This window comes from Stegostoma tigrinum, chromosome 15, assembly GCF_030684315.1.
Source record: "Stegostoma tigrinum isolate sSteTig4 chromosome 15, sSteTig4.hap1, whole genome shotgun sequence".
Taxonomy (NCBI): Eukaryota; Metazoa; Chordata; class Chondrichthyes; order Orectolobiformes; family Stegostomatidae; genus Stegostoma; species Stegostoma tigrinum.
The window spans coordinates 71,460,220-71,482,808 of NC_081368.1; positions in this window are offsets into that span (position 1 = coordinate 71,460,220).

A 22,589-nucleotide genomic window follows, 5' to 3' on the forward strand; every position below is an offset into this window, starting at 1 on the left:
AGGGAGACTGTTCTGCCTGTCGTACCTGCACCAGATCTTCAGAAAAGCATTATTTCATGCCAAACTCCTGCCTTTATCCCATTTCCCTGCACACTACTTCTATCCAAATAATACAATAACCTCTGAATGCCTCTGTTAAACCAGCCTTCATCATATTTCCAGGCAGTGTATTCCACACCCTAATTACTCACTCAGTCAAAACATTTTTTCTCACTTCACCCTTGCTTTATTTGTACATCACTTTAAATCTATGCCTTCTTGTTCTTGTTCATTTTATGAAGAGGATCAGTTTCTTCCTATCAATCCTATCCTGCATGGTCACGGTTTTGAAAATCTGTATTGAACCTTCTCTCAGCCTTCTTCTCTCCAAGGAGAATGGTCCCAACTTCTCCAGTCTATCCTCATACCTGAAGTTTCTTGTTCCTGGAACTATTCTTGTAAATTACTACAGCACTCTCTCCAGTTTGTTCACGTCTTTCAAACAACCTGTATTTTGCATGTACATGATTGATGGAATTATCCTTTGAAGAGCCTCCTATCACTCAGAAGTGGAGCTCGCATTTTGCAAAATATAATAATCACTGACTGTCCTTACTTTAGGTGTGGTCGCAGACAATTTTCAATCCTTTGAATTAGATCATAGAAGGCAACACAGGTTGAACTTGGCACTGTGAGTCACAGGTTCAGCCTAGTCATTGAGGGCACTCCTGATACTCATATCTCTTTATACCTGAAAATACCTGGACAGCCATCACCAATGATTCCACCTCACACTTTCACCCACTACCTGGAATTAAGACTGTGATTCCCACCCTCACTCCCGGAACCCTGACCGTCCAGTTCAGTCCTATCCACCATTGTTATTGTCATTAATCAAGGCCATGTGGGGGCCTCAATAACCCCACATCCATAATGTCCCATGCATTACCAAATACCCCCCCTTGAATGTGGAACCTCCTCCCCTTCACCATCCTTGATCCCTCCACCCACCAGCATTAGCCCTTCCCTATCATAATATTGTCCCCTGAGAAGTTTCCCTGACTTTCATTCTGTTCATCCCCAGGATTGGCTGTGGCCCATGCTCCTGACCAAGGGGGACAGACAGCTCTGACTGACAACTAACCAGTCTCCTGATCACCCTCCATGCACCTACCTCTTTGACTGATAATCCATGAATCCCCTGATTACTCAGGCTGGACCTACGAGTCTATCTGTGGCCCACTCACTGCACCGTAGTGAAGTGGACCCTTAAACCTGACTGCCCCAAACTGATGACTGACCATGCTCAAAGCCTCTGGGCTGTGTGCAAACACTACCTTTTATGGACTGTACCAGGACCTTCTTACTGATGATGGCAGTGCACTTTGACTTGATTGAGGAGTAATCCCCTTAACTTCAAAGTCTCATTATGGAAAGGGATAAGGATAGTACAAGAACTAAGTTTCAAAGTAGGAGGATGGTCAATTCCAATGTCATTAGAAAGGATCTGGCCACCATTGTCCAGGTAATAAATGGTCTGACATCAATGGTTGGGAAATTATTGGAAGAAGTTATGAAGGTTAGGATGAATCACTACTTGGAAAGTCGAAGATTAATCAGGGATATTCAGCAAGGATTTACGAGTTTTTTGAACTATATATTGATGATGATAATGCAGTTGATGTAGCCTAAATGAACCTCAGTCAGGCTTTTGACGAGGTCCCATCTGGAGGGCTGGTCCAAAAGGCCAATGGGATCCAGGGCAAGTTGGCAAAGTGGATCCAAAATTGGCTTACGAATAGGAGTTAATGATGGGTGATGGTGGAGAGTTGCCTTTGTAATTAGAATCCTGTGACCAGCAGTGAACCAAAGAGATGGTTGCTAGGAACTTACTGTTTGTTATGTACGTTAACAACTTGGATGTGAATGTAGAAGGTATAATTAGTAAGTGTGCAGTTGATACAAGGATTAGTGGCATTGCTGATAGTGAAAAGGATGGTCTCAGGCTACAATCTGATATTGATCAGATGGTAAATTGGGCAGAGCAATGGCAGGTGGAATTTAATCCTGCTACATGTGAGGTGATGCATTTTGGGAGGTTTAATGAGGGAAGGATATACACAATGAACTGTAGGTCCATAGGGAGTATTGAGGGATTTTGGTGTATGATTCTTTGATCCCTGAAAGTGTCAACATTAGATAGACAGGGTAGTGAAGAAGGCATACAGGTTGTTTGCCTTCATTAGATGGGGCATAGAATAGATTACCAAGGAAGTCTTGTTACAACTTTATAACATATTAATCAGTTAACAGATGCAACACTGTGTGGTTGCCACACTGTTGGAGGGATGTGATTGCACGAGAAAAGGTGCAGAGGAGATTCACCAGGATGTTGCCTGGGATAGAAAGTGTCAGTAATGAGGACAGACTGGATAGGCTGGGTTTGTTTTCATTGGAGCAGAGAAGGCTGAGGAGGTGTCTAATTGAGGAATACAAATTAATGGGAGGCAAAACAGAGTAGATTGTGTGAATCGTTTCCCCATGGCAGGTGTGTTAAGTCCAAAGGACATAAGGTTAAGATGAGGAGTTGGTGGTTTATGAGAAATTTTTTTTTCACCCAGAGGATGTTAGAAATATGGAATGTGCTGCCTGAAAGGGTAGTGGAGGCAGGTACTCACACAACATTTAAGAAACACTTAGTTCTTTGAGGAAGTCGCGAGACAGGTTGACGAGATTCGAGCAGTGGGTGTGGTGTACATGGACTTCAGCAAGGCATTTGATAAGGTTCCCCACAGCAGGCTCATTCATAAAGTCAGGAGATATGGGATACAGGGTGATCTGGCTGTCTGGATTCAGAATTGGTTGGCTGACAGGAGGCAGAGATTGGTTGTAGGTGGTAAGTATTCTGCCTGGAGGTCAGTGCTGAGTGGTGTCCCACAGGGCTCTGTTCTTGGGCCTCTGCTCTTTGCAGGTTTTATAAATGACTTGGATGAGGAGGTTAAGGGGTGGGTTAGTATGTTTGCTGATGACACAAAGGTTGGAGGTGCCGTCGAGGGCTATTGCAGGCTTCAGCTTCATTGACAGAATGCGGAGCTGGGCTGAGAAATGGCAGATGGAGTTCAACCTGGATAAATGCGAAGTGATGCATTTTGGAAGGTCGAACTTAAACACTGAATATAGGATTAAAGGCAGGATTCTCAGCAGTGTAGAGGAACAGCGGGATCTTGGTGTTCAAGTGCATAGCTCCCTCAAAGTTGCCACCCAGATGGATAAGGTTGGTAAGAAAGCACATGGTGTTTTGGCTTTCATTAACAGGGGCATCGAGTTTAAGAGTCGCGAGGTTATGCTGCAGCTCTACAAAACCCTGGTGAGACCACGCTTGGAATACGGTGTCCAGTTCTGGTCACCCTATTGTAGGAAAGATGTGGAGGCTTTGGAGAGGGTGCAAAGGAGGTTTACCAGGATGCTGCCTGGACTGGAGGGCTTGTCTTATGAGGAGAGGTTGACTGAGCTCGGACTTGTCTCTCTGGAGAGAAGGAGGAAGAGAGGTGACCTGATCGAGTGTACAAAGTAATGAGAGGCATGGATAGAGTCGATAGCCAGAGACTTTTTCCCAGGGCAGGACTGACTGCCACGAGGGGTCATAGTTTTAAGGTGTTAGGAGGAAGGTATAGAGGAGATGTCAGAAGGAGGTTCTTCACCCAGAGAGTTGTGAGTGCATGGAATAGTTTGCCAGTGGTAGTCGTGGAAGTGGAGTCATTAGTGACATTTAAGCAACTGCTGGACATGCACATGGACAGCAGTAAATTGAAGGGAATGTAGGTTAGGTTATTTTATTTTTGGATTAGGATTATTCCACGGCACAACATCGAAGGGCCTGTACTGTACTGTACTTTTCTAAAAAAAATCTCAATGATTACGTAAAATGTCAGGACATATTAGGCAATGGATCAAGTGTCGGTCAATGGGACGAGCAATAGTTTGGCATATGTTAGTCAGCATAAACATGATGGACCTGTTTCTATGCTGTATGACTCTAAGACTTTGATTTATGACAATTTGCTTGCCATACATAAAGTATATTTGCTACCTAGGTTACTGACACATGGTGTGAGAATGACATAGCCCAGTGTCATAAACCACCATGCCCACACCACCACACCCCAACCCCCACCCTATCTCGATCGAACACTGCTGTCAATCATGACAAGCTGCCTATCTTTGTGTCTGTGCTAAACATCAAGGCAAGACAGAAGTACTGTAAGGTCTGGTTAAAGGGCCAAAGCACCAAAAAAGCAAGGCAGGAATGTGGTGAGAATCAGTGAGTGAGAGCAGAGAGTGAGCCTAGTCCTATCAACTGGGTGCCTGTCCCTCTGCACCAAGTCTGCAGCAAACTCTCACTGAAAGGTACTGATATGCCCCAAAAGGTGGCATGGCAGTCCAGAAGCATGCTGTAAGTGGATCAAAGACATGGCATGTTGATGCGATGAGGCTGGTATGTATATGATGCCATGCCCATGGCCTTGGTTGTGTGTGGTCTCTGCCCATGGAGTGTGCCCCAAAATGCCAGGTATCCAAGATGGTGGCATGTCTGGAGGAGAAAGCAGTAATCTAAACTCACAATATACCCTCAGAGATAATGGGAACTGCAGATGCTGGAGATTCCAAGATAATAAAATGTGAGGCTGGATGAACACAGCAGGCCAAGCAGCATCCCAGGAGCACAAAAGCTGACGTTTCGGGCCTAGACCCTTCATCAGAGAGGGGGATGGGGGGAGGGAACTGGAATAAATAGGGAGAGAGGGGGAGGCGGACCGAAGATGGAGAGTAAAGAAGATAGGTGGAGAGGGTGTAGGTGGGGAGGTAGGGAGGGGATAGGTCAGTCCAGGGAAGACGGACAGGTCAAGGAGGTGGGATGAGGTTAGTAGGTAGCTGGGGGTGCGGCTTGGGGTGGGAGGAAGGGATGGGTGAGAGGAAGAACCGGTTAGGGAGGCAGAGACAGGTTGGACTGGTTTTGGGATGCAGTGGGTGGGGGGGAAGAGCTGGGCTGGTTGTGTGGTGCAGTGGGGGGAGGGGATGAACTGGGCTGGTTGAGGGATGCAGTGGGGGAAGGGGAGATTTTGAAACTGGTGAAGTCCACATTGATACCATATGGCTGCAGGGTTCCCAGGCGGAATATGAGTTGCTGTTCCTGCAACCTTCGGGTGGCATCATGGTGGCAGTGCAGGAGGCCCATGATGGACATGTCATCAAGAGAATGGGAGGGGGAGTGGAAATGGTTTGCGACTGGGAGGTGCAGTTGTTTGTTGCGAACTGAGCGGAGGTGTTCTGCAAAGCGGTCCCCAAGCCTCCGCTTGGTTTCCCCAATGTAGAGAAAGCCGCACCGGGTACAGTGGATGCAGTATACCACATTGGCAGATGTGCAGGTGAACCTCTGCTTAATGTGGAATGTCATCTTGGGGCCTGGGATGGGGGTGAGGGAGGAGTCGATAGCCAGAGACTTTTTCCCAGGGCAGGACTGACTGCCACGAGGGGTCATAGTTTTAAGGTGTTAGGAGGAAGGTATAGAGGAGATGTCAGAAGGAGGTTCTTCACCCAGAGAGTTGTGAGTGCATGGAATAGTTTGCCAGTGGTAGTCGTGGAAGTGGAGTCATTAGTGACATTTAAGCAACTGCTGGACATGCACATGGACAGCAGTAAATTGAAGGGAATGTAGGTTAGGTTATTTTATTTTTGGATTAGGATTATTCCACGGCACAACATCGAAGGGCCTGTACTGTACTGTACTTTTCTAAAAAAAATCTCAATGATTACGGAAAATGTCAGGACATATTAGGCAATGGATCAAGTGTCGGTCAATGGGACGAGCAATAGTTTGGCATATGTTAGTCAGCCCCATCCCAGGCCCCAAGATGACATTCCACATTAAGCAGAGGTTCACCTGCACATCTGCCAATGTGGTATACTGCATCCACTGTACCCGGTGCGGCTTTCTCTACATTGGGGAAACCAAGCGGAGGCTTGGGGACCGCTTTGCAGAACACCTCCGCTCAGTTCGCAACAAACAACTGCACCTCCCAGTCGCAAACCATTTCCACTCCCCCTCCCATTCTCTTGATGACATGTCCATCATGGGCCTCCTGCACTGCCACCATGATGCCACCCGAAGGTTGCAGGAACAGCAACTCATATTCCGCCTGGGAACCCTGCAGCCATATGGTATCAATGTGGACTTCACCAGTTTCAAAATCTCCCCTTCCCCCACTGCATCCCTCAACCAGCCCAGTTCATCCCCTCCCCCCACTGCACCACACAACCAGCCCAGCTCTTCCCCCCCACCCACTGCATCCCAAAACCAGTCCAACCTGTCTCTGCCTCCCTAACCGGTTCTTCCTCTCACCCATCCCTTCCTCCCACCCCAAGCCGCACCCCCAGCTACCTACTAACCTCATCCCACCTCCTTGACCTGTCCGTCTTCCCTGGACTGACCTATCCCCTCCCTACCTCCCCACCTACACCCTCTCCACCTATCTTCTTTACTCTCCATCTTCGGTCCGCCTCCCCCTCTCTCCCTATTTATTCCAGTTCCCTCCCCCCATCCCCCTCTCTGATGAAGGGTCTAGGCCCGAAACGTCAGCTTTTGTGCTCCTGGGATGCTGCTTGGCCTGCTGTGTTCATCCAGCCTCACATTTTATTATCTCACAATATACCCTGCCTTGATTTTCCTGTCAGTTTCCATCTGGTAGGTAATACAGTAGGAACCTGCATATTATTGAAGAGAAGTAAGCATAATGAGAGTGATAGGAAGTAGTTTTCCAAGCCGATAGACCCTTCAACACTTGTTTGGAAAATGACACTTGTTGCGCTTGACATTTAGAAGGAATGTGCTTGATATCTCATCCAATCTTCTCACCATAGCAATTCTACCCAGAATCTATTCATTGCAAACACAGGGACTGCTGCCATTGTCTCAAAGTGCAGTGACCTTACACGTCCTTCAAAGTGAATCCATATAAGCTTTTGCTAGCTCCATAAAAAGCTTCTTGTCTGGAAAACTATAGATCAAGTCATATCAACCTCTAGACGGAAATTTAAGGCTAATATATGAAAATTATTGCTCAGCTGGTATATTACTTTTGGACTGGAGGGCAGGATGGTAGAATTTGTTTGTAAAATGATAGGGAGGAAGAGTATGTAGTCCCTGTAAAGGTGTGTTTTTTAGTTTTTAGAAAAAGTCTACAGGCAGCAGTATTTTTGAATTTTTGAAATTCAAACATTGTATCAAGGGGCTATAATGTTATCAGGCAAAGCAGCAATTTTATCAAGACAACCGGTTTTTGAATTTTGCCAGGTAATTTAAGTTAGGCTCCAGATACCAAAACCCAATTAAATTTAAATCTGATGATTTTAACAACCATAGACCAATCCTATTGTTGGAAAAATAGGTAATCAAGGATATAAAAGAAGCAAGTACTTGAAAATCAGTGTGATAACAAACTGCCATCTGTTAAGAGAACAGCTCTCAACACCCATCAACTCTAAAGAAAGAGAAAATCACTGGCACTCACGGAAATCTATATGATCTCAGTCGAAGTACCATCCAAAAAGAGGTACAATGGTACTCTTAGCTAACATTCCAGACACAGAAATACGACAGAAGAAGACGTTCCTGACTGAGTGACAGTGGAGAAGGCAAAGAACATTCCAGAAGACTTCTCTTGGCTGTAATTTCAAGAGATTAAATTTTAATCTTTTTTAATTAATTTGGTTTATATAAACAGTCCTTGTATCAATTGGAAGACCATACCATTAGAATTCTGTGCTTTGGGACTAGCTTTTCTGTATCCCTGATCACTTGTGTGGTGTTGCAAAAAACACCTCAGCAGCAATTACCAACAGATTACCTCCATCTCCAGGGAGCCAACAGCAGTCAGCAATTATTCAGGAAAAGGGATCTAGCATCTCACCTCTCTTCAACTCCGTTTAATACAATCACAAACTAGGTAAAAGGCTATTCGGGAATAGTTAAGGGGGAGTTGTTTAGTTTGTTAGTAGTTCTGTTACTTTGTTAACTGTTAGAGTTTAGATAAATAAATTGTTACTTATTGCTTGTAGAGAAACTGTTAGGAGTTCATTTTATTTCGCCTCTCCTTTATAACAGTTTGAGAGATGAGAGACGTGTTTACCACTTTTTCACATTTCCTTTAACAGATTACAAGATGAGGCGAGGCAAGATTCTCTGGGTATTTTGGTTTTAGTTATTAGAGAGGTGTCGACTGCTCCTTCATAACAAAACATAATAATTGTGCCATGATTATAATGTATAATAATTACATAGGATAGGGTGAGGGAGAGGAAGGGATTGTGCTGGAGCTAGGTGATAGAGATAGAGAGTGGTGTGATAGAGAGAGTAATGGAGAAGGAGAGAAGGTGATGTATTGATTGTGATAGGATAGACAAACTATTTTGAGTACATATTTCTACTGGATCTCTGCTGATGGTGTATCAGCAGTGAAAGACAGCATTGTCCAGGATAATTCTCTGAAATGCAGTCATATGAATCACTCAACCAGTCCTAACATCATGGTGTAAGAAACATCTACAGCATTTCAACACAAAACTTACCCTCCCCGAAGATGTTCATGGATAAAAGATTGTGAATGCATAAAATAGTTATAAAAATAATTCTAGAGATGAGATGCTTCTTGGATAGATTGATGAAGCTAGGACCATTCTCCCTACAGAAGAAAAGATCGGAAGGAGATCTGAGAGAAGTGCACACACCCATGAAAAATCTGGACAGAACAGATCAAGAAACTGTTCTCATTAATGAAAGGTGATTGGTAAATCAAGCAAGAGTGATATGAGGTGAACATTTTCACACGGTGAATGGTTAGGATCTCTGGGATGTTTTCTCTGGGAATGTTGTAGAGGCAAATTCAAGCATTGCTTGCAGAAAAGAATTGGATGGCTATCTAAAAAGAAAATATTTACAGTGTTATGGCATAAAAGCTGAAGAGTGATATTCATAAGTTGGTTTTGTAGAGAGCTGACAATGGCATGATGAGACAAACAGCTCTTTTCTTGAGCTGTCACTATTCTAACTGAGTGCTTTCAAAACAGGCTCCCATCAGAACTGGAATTTAACATGGATTCAGAGATAAATGAATCAACCTATGTGTCCACACCCACACACTGTCTTTCTCTGTAGGCTGGCACTAAAAGAGGATTCAAATGCAGTGTTATCTGGGCTCACATGGAAGGATTGGAAGGCAGGCTTGTCAGATTGTGCATGTCTAGAGGTGACAGAGAAACAGCTTGCCTTTTTACTTGGGATTTTTACCCAGTGCTATATATGGAGATATTGATAAATGGGTCAGTCTTGAGTCTAGGGGTCTATGGGGACATCAAGTAATATTCTTCCAGCTCCGTCTGCCCATCCCTGCTCGGAAATGTACAGGGAGCTGAAGTCTGGCTGAAACCTGTTCTCATACCCTTAGCTTCCCTCAGGGCTCTCACTCCTTTCAATCATGCCTGGATTTATCTCCTTGTGCTTCGTGGTTGTAAAGATATGGTGCATGATTGATTGCTACTTTGAGGACAAGTGGCTGCATTCTATTACATACCTTGATAAAAATGTCATCCTGCTTTAACAAGTAGCAACTGGCATGTTGCTAAATCAGAGAGACAAAAGACTACAGTTGGATAAGTGTTAAATTCTTCAAAGACTCATTCAAAACGCTGCTATATCTTTCAAACTACAATCCTATTTGCTCTTAGATCTCACCCCACAGCAGTTGAACTCTCCAGAAAGGATAATCTTCTCTATTCTGTTTAGTCTTCGGGCTCTAAGTATGGAACTTAGCCTTTTACCCAGTTTGTGATTGTATTAAAAGGAGTTGAACAGAGGTCAGATGTTAGATCCCTTTTCCTGTGTAATTGCTGACAGTTGTTGGCTCCCTGGAGATGGAGATGACATGTTAGTAATTGCTGCTGAGGTGTTGCAACACCACACAAGTGATCAGGGATACAGAGAAACTAGTTCCAAAACGCAGAACTGAGGCATCCTAGGGATTTAGAAGCCATAAACACAGATGACCAGCACCAGAATATTGTTGTTGAATATTTTGTATTACTGTGCCACTGTGCTACTTTATTGCTTGATTGTGTGTCTGTTCATATGGGTATACATGATGCTTGATCAGTGTGAACTCAAAGGAAAGTAAACAAAGCTGGAGAAAGTGCCAGAGGCCTGAGCTAGACACATTGAGTACATACTTCACATTCATAGTGTGAACAAAACCTGTTTTGCCCTCAAAACTAGAGTTAACTCTGTGTAAACCCAAGATATAAAATATATCACGGTTCACAGCAAGGCCTGCCAACAAATAAAGCCAAGGACATGAGTCTATGATGGGCCTGTTTCAGGATGCTTTGTAAATTTGGTTTCTCCTATATGTGGTCACTGCTTCAGAATAATCTACTTGCATGCTCCATCTAAAGTGTCCACTACTGGGTCTTATCACAAAGGAACTTTATGTAATACTTTATGTGCAACAATGTAATACTCCACAGATGCAAAAATGGCATAGCGTGCTCTTCCTCATTTCACTGTGAAACTGTGAGCCATGGCCAATCACCAATGGTTGCCTCCAACCCCAGCTCAATCAAGATTCTGCAACCACTGCTTTTGACTCCTTCCCTGATTACAGTGACCTCATTTGATTGAAGAATACTTCACCAGCTATTGAAGACCAGCACCCCCAATCTTCTCAATTGCAGGGGCCTTGCTCTGAATATGATCCCTTTCCAAAGTTTGACCTTCTCTCCATAAATGTGGTCTCTGATGTCATTTTGCCTCAAACATGGCATTTTGCTTGTTGTTACAAGTCTTAAGTTATCCCTTCTGCAAGAGAAATTGGGCACAGATAGTTTGGTACTGAAGGTTTCAACAGACATTTATTGGAACTAAATATTATACACAGGCATTACATTTATCAGGCACATGGGTGTCTGGGCTAGCATTGAGGTATTTTCTGAAGCAGATGAGCATGCTGTCAAAAGCATGTAATGCTTCAATGATCCTGGGGTAAGATGGAATCTGACATGGTTAGTCCTTCAGGTCACATGTTCTAATAGAGTAATAATATCATGACATATCCTTTAAAGACAGGCTATCAGATTGACTGAGAGACATAACATACCAATCCCTGCCCATAGTTGCACCACTCTCCCAAGATCAGATCTCCTATCCTCAAGCTATGACAGCCCACTCCTGATAAAGATTGTATCATGTTCCCCCTAATTCATCCCCTACTTGTATTCCTGAATTGTGAACTGGCTTCTAGGAGATAATTCTATCTTGTATTTATACAATTTCCTTTTCAAAATTTTCTCAAGCCTCTCATCTTTATTTTCCATCCCTGTTCTAATCCTACTCTGGATAGCTTTCTACCACTTTAATTTCCTTTTTATGTAGAGCAACACATGTAAGGATACAGTCCAATCTGAAATACACACAGAAAATACTGGAGAAAATTAGTAAGTCTGGAAGAGCAAAGTAGTATTAACATTTTCAGTCCAATACGCCTCCTTTCAGAATCTCAGTTACCTTTATTTCTCTCCTAACGAATACTATCAGACCTGTTGCAATCCTCTGGTAATTTCTGTTTTTATTGCAGATCTACATCATCCACAGTACATTAATATTATTGTTGCTGTTGACATTTTCATGAATTTTATACTTACTACAGCTTTCTCCTTGTGCATACAGTTTTGATTTGTAAATTGCACAATGTTGTGTTTTGGTTTTGATTGCTTTGTCTATTCAAACACATACATTCATAGAGGGATTATCTCTGATGCCTTACAATGTTGAGCCTCTTACAATTGAGCTTTAATTCCAAATTTTGGCTTGTTTCTCAAATTCCTCACCTCTACCTTCAGGACAATGAAACCATAAGGTATATAAGTCATAGTCTCAGAAGTAGGCCATTCAGCCCAACAAATCTGCTCAACCATTCAATGAAATCATGGTTGATCTGATAATCCTCAACTCCACTTTCCCTGCTTTATCAGCGCATGGTGCACGGTGGCTCAGTGGTTAGCACTGCTGCCTCATAGTGCCAGGGACCTGGGTTTGATCCCACTCTTGGGTGACCATCTGTGTGGACTTTTGTACATTCTCCCCATGTCTGCATGGGTTTCTTCTGGGTGCTCCGGCTTCCACAAACAGTCCAAAGATGTACAAATTAGGTGGATTAGCCATGGGAAATTCAGGGTGCAGGAACACTTGGGTCAGTGTGGACCCAAAGGCCAAATGGCCTATTTCCACACTGTAGGGATTCTATAATTATCATAATAACCCTTGATTCCCTGACTACTAAAACCTGTCTATCTCTGCCTTGAATACATTTAATGAATATGTCTGAAAAGCTGTTTCTGGTAGCTTCACTACCCTCTGAGAGAAATAAGAAACAAACTTCTTCTTCCATGTATTAAAAAGCTGACCCATTCCGTTGAAATTATGTCCTCTGATCTCGGATTTTCCTAAAAGGAAAAACCTCTCTGCATCTACCTTGCCAAACTCCGGTACATTTCAAAAAGATCACCTTTCATCCTTGAGAACTTCAATGAGTGCAATTCAATCTTTTCTCATAAGAAAATCCTTCACATGAACATTCTCTGGACTGCCTCCAATGCCAGTATATCTTTCCTTAGACAAGGGGATCAAAACTGATCATTGTCTGCTATCTGAGATCTGACTCATGCTTTGCACTGTTCTATCAATACCTCCCTATTTTACATTGAATTCTATTTGAAATAAATGCTGCCATTTCATTTGTCTTCCCTATTACTCACTGAACTGGGATGCTTGCTTTTTGTGACTTGTGTATGAGGACACTCAAACCTGTCTTTTCTGGAGCTTTCTCCAGTCTTTTCCTATTTAAAGAATTTCCAGCTCTTCTATTCTTCCTGCCGAAGTGCATAACTTCATATTTTCTTACATTATATTCCATCTGCCAAATTTTTTTTCACTCCCTTAACCCGTTTCTATTACTGTGCAGGGAATATTTGATGGAGACATAGAATAGGAGGTGCTTTGCTCTGAATCTATCCTTCCAGCTTGCCTATCCAGGGGAATGTTTCATGAGGATAGTGTAGAGAGAGCTTTACTCTGCTGACAAAATTTGGATTGCATCTAGTTTAGCCAGTGAGCAGCTAGTGTGACAGAGATGCATAGTGCGTAATAAAGATACTTTAAATGATGTTGATATCATTCCAACAAGTGCAACCATATGACAGGAGAGCAAGCTGCAACTCTCTTCACACTCTGCAGTCACAGAGAATGTTGCACTCGACTGGAGGTCTCAGTCTATACCTGCTCCTCCTGGACTCACCAACAACACAGTAAAGGTCAGCAGAACTTCCATTTCCCTGAATAACTTACCTCTCATCTTGTGAAAGTGTTGAGTGAGAGAAAAACAAATGTTAGATGCAGTTTCCCAGAAAGCACACTCTAGTTTATAATAAACAGCATAACTTAAGATGCCCAGGATGGAGAATGTTCCAGGGGCAAGTGTTGGAGAGCAAGCACAAAGTTGGCCATTGAGAATTTCAAAGATAAGATTAATGATAGTCTGGTAATTTTACCATTAAACAATTAATTCAAAGGCTGAAGTAATCTACTGAAGAATTGGATTCGAATCTCACAATGGCAGATGGCCAAACTTGAACTTGATGAAAATCTGGACTTAAGAGGTTAATGGTGAATGTGAAACAATTGTAGGAAGAACCTATCAGGTTCCCTAATGTCTTTTAGGGAAGGAAATCTTCCACCTTCCCTGGTCTGGTCTTTAGGGGATGGAATTTTTGCAGGAGGGTGGGTGGGAGGAGGTGTATTCTAGGTAGCTGTGGGAGTTGGTTGGCTTGAAATGGACATCAGTTTCTAGCTGGTTACCTGAGATGGAGACTGAGAGGTCCAGGAAGGTGAGGGATGTGTTGGAGATGGCCCAGGTGAACTTGAGGTTGGGGTGGAAGGTGTTGGTGAAGTGGATGAACTGTTCGAGCTCCTCTGGGGAGCAAGAGGTGGCGCCGATACAGTCATCAATGTACTGCAAAAATTCCATCCCCTATTCCCAATTCCTCCGCCTCCACCGCATCTGCTCCCAGGATGAGGCATTCCACTCCCGCACATCCCAGATGACCACATTCTTCAAGGACCGCAACTTCCCCCCCGCAGTGGTCGAGAATGCCCTTGACCGCATCTCCCACATTTCCCGCAACACATCCCTCATAACCCACCCCCGCCACAACTGCCCCAAGTGGATCCCCCTCATTCTCACATACCACCCCACCAACGTCCGGATACAACGCATCATCCTCCGACACTTCCGCCATCTACACTCCATCCCCACCCTTGTTTGCCTTCCGGAGAGACCACTCTCACCTGACTCCCTTGTTCACTCCACACTGCCCTCCAACCACACGACACCCGGCACCTTCCCCTGCAACCGCAGGAAGTGCTACACTTGCCCCCATGCCTCCTCCCTCACCCCCATCCCAGGCCCCAAGATGACTTTCCATATTAAGCAGATGTTCACCTGCACATCTGCCAATGTGATATACGGTATCCACTGCACCCGGTGTGGCTTTCTCTACAGTGGGGAAACCAAGCGGAGGCTTGGAGACCGCTTTGCAGAACACCTCCGCTCGGTTCGCAATAAACAACTGCACCTCCCAGTCGCGAACCTTTTTAACTCCCCCTCCCATTCCTCAGACGACATGTCCATCATGGGCCTTCTGCAGTGTCACAATGATGCCACCCGAAGGTTGCAGGAACAGCAACTCATATTCCGCTTGGGAACCCTGCAGCCCAATGGTATCAACGTGGACTCCACTAGCTTCAAAATCTCCTCTTCCCCCACAGCATCCCAAAACCAGCCCAGCTCATCCCCTCCTCCCCAGTCTGTCCCCGCCTCCCTAACTTGTTCTTCCTCTCAACTATCCCTTCCTCCCACCTCAAGCCACACCTCCATTTCCTACCTACTAACCTCATCCCGCCTCCTTGACCTGCCCATCTTCCCTGAACTGACCTATCCCCTCCCTACCTCCCCACCTATACTCTCCTCTCCACCTATCTTCTTTTCTCTCTATCTTTGGCCCGCCTCCCCCTCTCTCCCTATTTATTCCAGAACCCTGTCCCCATCACCCTCTCTGATGAAGGGTCTAGGCCCGAAATGTCAGCTTTTGTGCTCCTGAGATGCTGCTTGGCCTGCTTTGTTCATCCAGCTTCACACTTTGTATTCCAGGTCTGGCAGCATCTGTGAAGAAAAATCATAGTTAATGTTTCAGGTCTGGTGATCCTTCTTCAGGAGGTTGATCTAATTTTTTAAGATATAGCCAGGAAAAATAAACCAGAGTCTGCGTGCCATACATTTTGATGAATGAAGTTTTATTTTCACCCATGGAGTTCTTAGGATCTGGAATATGTGCTTTTTGATATCAGTTTCCAGGTGGTTGCCAGAGATCGTCTTGACCTGTCTGTCCTCTCTGGACTGACGTATCTCCTCCCTAACTCCCCACTTACACTCACCTTTACTAGCTCCATCCCGGCCTCTTTGACCTGTCTGTCTCCTGTCCACCTATTTTCTCCTCTATCCATCTTCTATCTGCCTCCCCCCTCTCTCCCTATTTATTTCAGAACCCCCTTCCCCTCCCCTATTTCTGAAGTAGGGCTTAGGCCCAAAATGTCAGCCTTCCTGCTCTTCTGAGGCTGCGTGGCCTGCTCTGTTCATCCAGCTCTACAGCTTGACACGTCTTTTTTTGGTCATTTCCACACACTTTGACAAGTTTGAAAGACGTCTGGGAATTGATTGTAAGTTAGTTGATGATATCTTCCTATTTTCTGTATGATGGCTGCTCTCAGTTCTGCTCCTACAAGATCACACGCTTGCCACTTAGCACAGTTTCTTCGGCATTGACTGTTTCACCCAGACAACCAGCCTTCTCCACAGAAAATTCACTGTGAACAGAGGTCTTTATCTTCGCCTCATGTAATCTTTATATGTAAGCAGACTTGAGTTTAGATTGTATTTCTATAGCATACTTAATTTAATAATTGTCCCAAAGTGCTTCACGGTTAGCATTTTATAGGAGTCTGTACCGTTTGGACCATGATAAGATGTGTGGCAAGATCTTGGGAAAAGCCCAGTGAAACCCATTGTGACCTTGGGATTAGCTCATTACATTTTTGTTTGCTTTTCACAAGCAGTGAGATTTTCACAAGGCAGTGACAAATTGCCAATTAATGGTAATTAAATACATTGCTGACAGTCCAAATCATTGAATTTTACAAGATGGAAAGAAGCCATTTGACCCATTATGTTTGTATCAATTCCTGAAAGAGCTACCCAGTTCATCCCAATCTCCAGCCCTTTCTCCGTAGCCTTATAACTTCATCATCCAAATATACATCCAGCTCATTGTTGAATTTCCTGGAATCCACCTCCTCTACACTCTAAATCCTAACAACTCTCTGAGTAAAGAAGTTTCTCCTCATTTCACACCTAGATCACTTAACGGCAATCTTAAAATTGTGACCCTTGCTTACTGAGATAATAAGTGGTGAAAACAAACTATCCTTTGCTCTGTCAAAACTTTCACAAATTTGAACTTAATAAGGGCACCTCTCAATCATCTCTGCTCTAAGGAGAATCAGCCCAATTTCTCAAATCTTTCCTCTAAAGTTCCTCATTCTTGGTATCACTTTAGTAAATTTCCTTTAAATTCTCTCCAGGGATTTAGTATACTTCTTTAAATAATGTGCCTAGCACTGAACACAATACTCCAAATGTGGTCTGATCAATGATTCATAGATATGTAGCATCATTTCCTTGTTTTAGTACTTTATGCCATTCTTTATTAAGTCAATGATCCTATAAGCCTTCTTAACACTGCTTGAAATTGCCTGACCACTGTCAGAGAATCATGCAAATAAATCCTGAAGTCCCTCTGCTTCTATACTCCCTCAGAGTTGTACCATTGAGCCTATATTGTCTTTCTATGTTTCTCCTACCAAAATGCATATCTTCACATTTCTCTGCATTGAAATTTATCTGACAGGTGTTTGTTCTTTTTCCCTCTTGTCTCTCTCAGCAATCTACGATGTATCCCACCCAGGCTTGGCAACTTCTCTACCCGGAGTGTTGTCAGCTTTTTAGAACCTCTTCTCATCTATTAGTATATTGTTCAGTTACTCACCACCCAAATTTCAAAAAGGCAATTTCACTATTTTCTAAATTGATAAAGAAAGAAGCACAGTGCTCTTTTAGTGCCGTGCAGAGCTGGATGAACACAACAGGCCAAGCAGCATTAGAGGAGCAGGAAAGCTGATGTTTCTGCTTGATACCCGAAACATCAGCTTTCCTGCTCCTCTGATGCTGCTTGGCCTGCTGTGCCCATACAGCTCTATACCATGTTATCTCGGATTCTCCAGCATCGGCAGTTACTACTATCTCTGCAACTCTTTTAGTACCGTTTGTTTCGGTGAGCAGTTTGTTCCTTTACAGGCCCCATTCTATCCTTCACAAAATTTTCCTTATTAATATGCTTGAAGAATATTTTACTTTTTTGTCAGCCTTTCCCCATGTCTGCTCTTCGCCTTCCTTATTCTAGCTTTAGCCTCTCTCTTGCATTTGAGATACCTTTTGAGGTACGTATTGCTGATCTCTATCGCTATTATCATTCCAGAATGCAACTTATGCCTCTTTTATCTTCTGTATTTTCTGATCAATATGTTTAGTCATCAAGGTGCTCTAGCTTTGGATACTCCATATTCATTTCTCATGAGTAGGTATCCAGATTGCACCTTATTCAACTATCTTTTGAAATTCTCCCACTTTTCATCTATTGTTTTATCCACCCAAATGCATTTTCAATTAACCTGCCGCCTTTCAACTTTTAAGCCCTTGAAATCTGTCCTTTTCCAGACTGGAATTTTAATTACTGACTGATTATTATCCTTTTCTAGCTTATTATTGAATGCTATTAAATTATGGTTGTTCTGGAAAATTGCTGTTGTAACTCCCTTGTTTAAGAAAGGCCGATTAGCTTAACCTTGGTAGTTGGTAAAATTCTAGAATCCATTGTCAAGGATGAAATTTCTAAATTCCTGGAAGTGCGGGGTCAGATTAAAACAAGTCAGCATGGTTTTAGTAAGGGGAGGCCGTGCCTGACAAACCTGTTAGAATTCTTTGAAGAGGTAACAAGTATGTTCGACCAGGGAAACCCAGTAGATGTTATCCACCTAGACTTCCAAAAGGCCTTTGATACAGTGCCACACGGGAGGCTGCTGAGCAAGGTGAGGGCCCATGGTGTTTTAGGTGAGCTACTGGCTTGGATTGAGGATTGGCTGTCTGACAGAAGGCAGAGAGTTGGGATAAAAGGCTCTTTTTTGGAATGGCAATCGGTGACAAGTGTTGTCCCGCAGGGTTCAGTGTTGGGGCCACTGCTGTTCACCTTGTATATTAATGATCTGGATGAAGGAACTAGGGGCATTCTGGCAAAGTTTGCCGACGATATGAAGATAGGTGGACAGGCAGGTAGTACTGAGGAGGTGGGGAAGCTGCAGAAAGATTTAGATGGTTTAGGAGAGTGGTCCAGGAAATGGCTGATGAAATTCAATGTGAGTAAATGTGAGGTTTTGCACTTCGGAAAAAAGAATACAGGCATGGACTATTTTTTAAACGGTGAGAAAATTTGCAAATCAGAAGTGCAAAGGGATCTGGAAGTGTTGGTCCGGGATTCTCTAAAGGTCAACTTGCAGGTAGAGTCCGTAATTAAGAAAGTGAATGTAATGTTGTCGTTTATTTCAAGAGGGTTGGAATATGAAAGCAGCGATGTGCTTCTGAAGCTCTATAAGGCTCTAGTTATGCCCCATTTAGAATACTGTGTCCAATTTCGGGCCCCACATCTCAGGAAGGACATGCTAGCCCTGGAGCGTGTCCAGCGGAGATTCACACGTTTGATCCCTGGAATGGTAGGTTTAACGTATGATGAACGGCTAAGGATCCTGGGATTGTACTCATTAGAGTTTAGAAGGTTGAGGGGAGATCTAATAGAAACTTACAAGATAATGTATGGTTTAGAAGGGGTGGACGCTAGGAAGTTGTTTCCGTTAGGCGGGGAGACTAGGACCCGTGGGCACAGCCTTAAAATTAGAGGGGATAAATTTAAAACTGAAATGAGACGACATTTCTTCAGTCAGAGAGTAGTGGGCTTGTGGAATTCATTGCCGTAGAGTGCAGTGGAGGCCGGGACTTTGGATGCCTTCAAGGCAGAGATTGACAAATTCTTGATCTCAAAAGGAATCAAGAGCTACGGGGGGAGTGCAGGGAAGTGATGTTGAAATGCCCATCAGCCATGATTTAAATGGCGGAGTGGACTTAATGGGCCGAATGGCCTTACTTCCACTCCTATGTCTTATGGACTTATTTCCCAAATGCTTCCCTGCTCTGACATTCTTCACTTGGCCTGTCTAATTTTCTCAGATCAGATCCAGGGCAGCTGCTTCCCCGGTTGGACTGAAAATGTACTGTTCCAGAAAGTTTCTTGTGCAAACTGCAGGAATTTCTTCCCTTCCCCACACTCTACCTTTTTCCAGTCTACCCCACGACGATTGAAATCACCAACCATCATAACCCCACTTTGTCCTGCAGATTTCCGTATTCTGCTTGCAAGTCCTCTTTTCTATTTGCTCCCCAGTATTTGGAAGTCTCTAATAAATACCCAATAAGGTCCTGTTTCTTACATTCATAATGAGCTTTTAAAGCTGGTGCAGATGCGAAGAATGCCAGTGAATTCTGAGATATTCACTGAAAGGCATGTTCTTCTAGAAACAAAGCATGATGACATAGGACCAGAATCAGATGTGATAGATACTGAAGTGATATCTTATATTCAGTGTCTTAAAGAAGCAAGTAGAGACAAAGAAGCTTTTGGAGAGGATTCCAGACCAGAGAGCCTGTACACACATGCATAAACTTACATGTATCCATGCACCAAAACACACTGGGATTCACATAGGCACATATACAGTCCCATACAGAATTTACAAGTGCACATACACACGGGTATACACACACACACACACACACACACACACACACGCACGCACACACACACACACACACACACACACACACACACACACACACACACACACACACACACACACACACACACACACACACACACATCCCTCCATACATATATTTATACAGACACATACTCTCAAAAATACTGCAAATATACAAATCTCACCTGCACACAAAGTTTATGGACACACAAATATAACAGCCACACATGCTTGCCAATGTTTTTCACTTGATAGAGATCAGGAACGTTGGCAAAATGTAAATGGACTGCAGTATCTGTAAACAGAAGTAATTAACTGCTGGGAAGGTCACACACACATACATACATGCACACAAACACACACACACACACACACACACACACACACACACACACACACACACACACACACACACACACACCAGTGTTTGGGTGTTGCAGCATAATTGTAGATTATCAGATAGTGTCTATGCTGAATGATCTGGAAGAGGCAATACCTGATAGAACTGCTGTCACTCAGGGAGATATAACAGAAGCACAATCCTGCAGCAGTGAGGGCTGGTGCTGGGTACTGTGTCAGTGGAAGATTGGTTGTAATTAACATTTTCCCCAAGGCACTGAGCAAAACCATCAGCTCAACATATACCAATATCCCTGAATGTCTCATCTGACCTCAGGCAAAAATATCCAACTACACCGTATTTGCATTGCTAATACAACTATTCCTTCAGCCCTTATACTTACAAGTCTTGACAACTGAAAAGAATGCTGTGTTATGAAATTCTTTAGTTGCCTGACAGCAGGTTTAAATTCCACCTGGATGTCATGGACTCTCTGAACTGAAGGAGTATGAAAGTCATTGATAACCCATCTCTGAATTCCACAGCCTGAAAAACAATTCAAACACAAACTTGATGAAACTTGTCACTGCATTGTTCATGTTCAATGCTGCCCAAAGGTTTTATCCTTATTTTCAAATACTTACCATGTCAAATTGATACCTGAGTGTCAGAGACATTTGCCGGGATCATATGGACATGTTATCAGGGTGCTCCTTGCACAATCATCCAGGACGCATCTGCTAATTAGTTCCTACTGCCTTTTGCCATCCTATTCTGGTTGATTGCTTGATTGATTGATTGATTGTCACATGTACCGAAATACAGCAAAAGGCTTTGTTTAAGAGTGGTACTGATAGATCACAGCAAGAAAAGGCTGTACAGATCAGAAAGGCTTAGAGGCATACAGGTTACATTGCATGTTACTTTTTTGAAGCTAGAGTCCATTCAACAGACTGATAATGGCCGAGAAGAAGCTACTTGTGAGCCTACTTGTGCACGTATTCGGGCGTCTATACCTTCTGCCTGCCAGAAGAGATTGTAGGAGGTCAAAACAGGGTGCAATGGGTCTTTGATGATGTTGGCAGCCTTTCTGCTGCAACGAGTGGTGTAAATGGAGCCCATGAGTAAAACGTTGGCTACTGTGATGGTCTGGGCTGTGCACACTACCTTCTGTAGTTTCTTACCACCTTGAGCACAAGAACTGCCATACCAGGCTGTTTTGCACCCAGATAGCATGATTTCAATAGTGTAGCTATAGAAGTTGGTGAGGGACCTTATGGACATGCCAAATTTCTTGAGCCACAGGAGGAAGAAGAGGCATTGTCGTGCTTCTTGGCTGTTACATTTACTCGTGAAGTCCAGGACAGGTCATTGGTTATCATCACTCTGAGGAACTCAATGCTCTTCATTCTCTCAACCTCAGTTCTGTTGATAGGTGCATGTTCTCCTCCTTTCTTTCTGAAGTCGATGATCAGTACTTTAGTGTTGCCGACCTTGACAGACAGGTTGTTTTCATTGCACCACTTCACCAAGATATCTATCCCCCTTATGCATTTTGGCTGATCATTGTTAGATATCTGTCCCACTGTGGTGATGTCATCAGTGAACTTGCAAACAGCGTTCATTTGGAATTTGGCAACAAAGTCATAGGTGTACAGAGAGTACAGTAGGGGGCGGAGGTTACCTATCCTCACCAATTGGTGGTATAATGATTAGCACTTGGGACCTGGGCTTGAATCCACACTTGGGCAACTGTCTGTGTCAAGTTTGCATGTCGGTGTAGGCTTGATGGGTCTCTTTCTGAATTGCAGGGATTCTGTGATCAATTAGTACAAAAAAATGTCTGTGGCAACCAAATTGAAAAAACAATAAAACGATACTCATGTCCATTCTCCTGCACGTACGTAAGCCATGGACTAGGCACCAATAACATGCCAAGAACTTCAACCACTTACAATTGATCTGCCTTTGAAAACTTCTGAAGATCAGATGGTAAGAGAGAATACCAGACTCTTATATACTCAAGATAATAAAATGTGAGGCTGGATGAACACAGCAGGCCAAGCAGCATCTCAGGAGCACAAAAGCTGACGTTTCGGGCCTAGACCCTTCATCAGAGACCCTCTCTGAGAT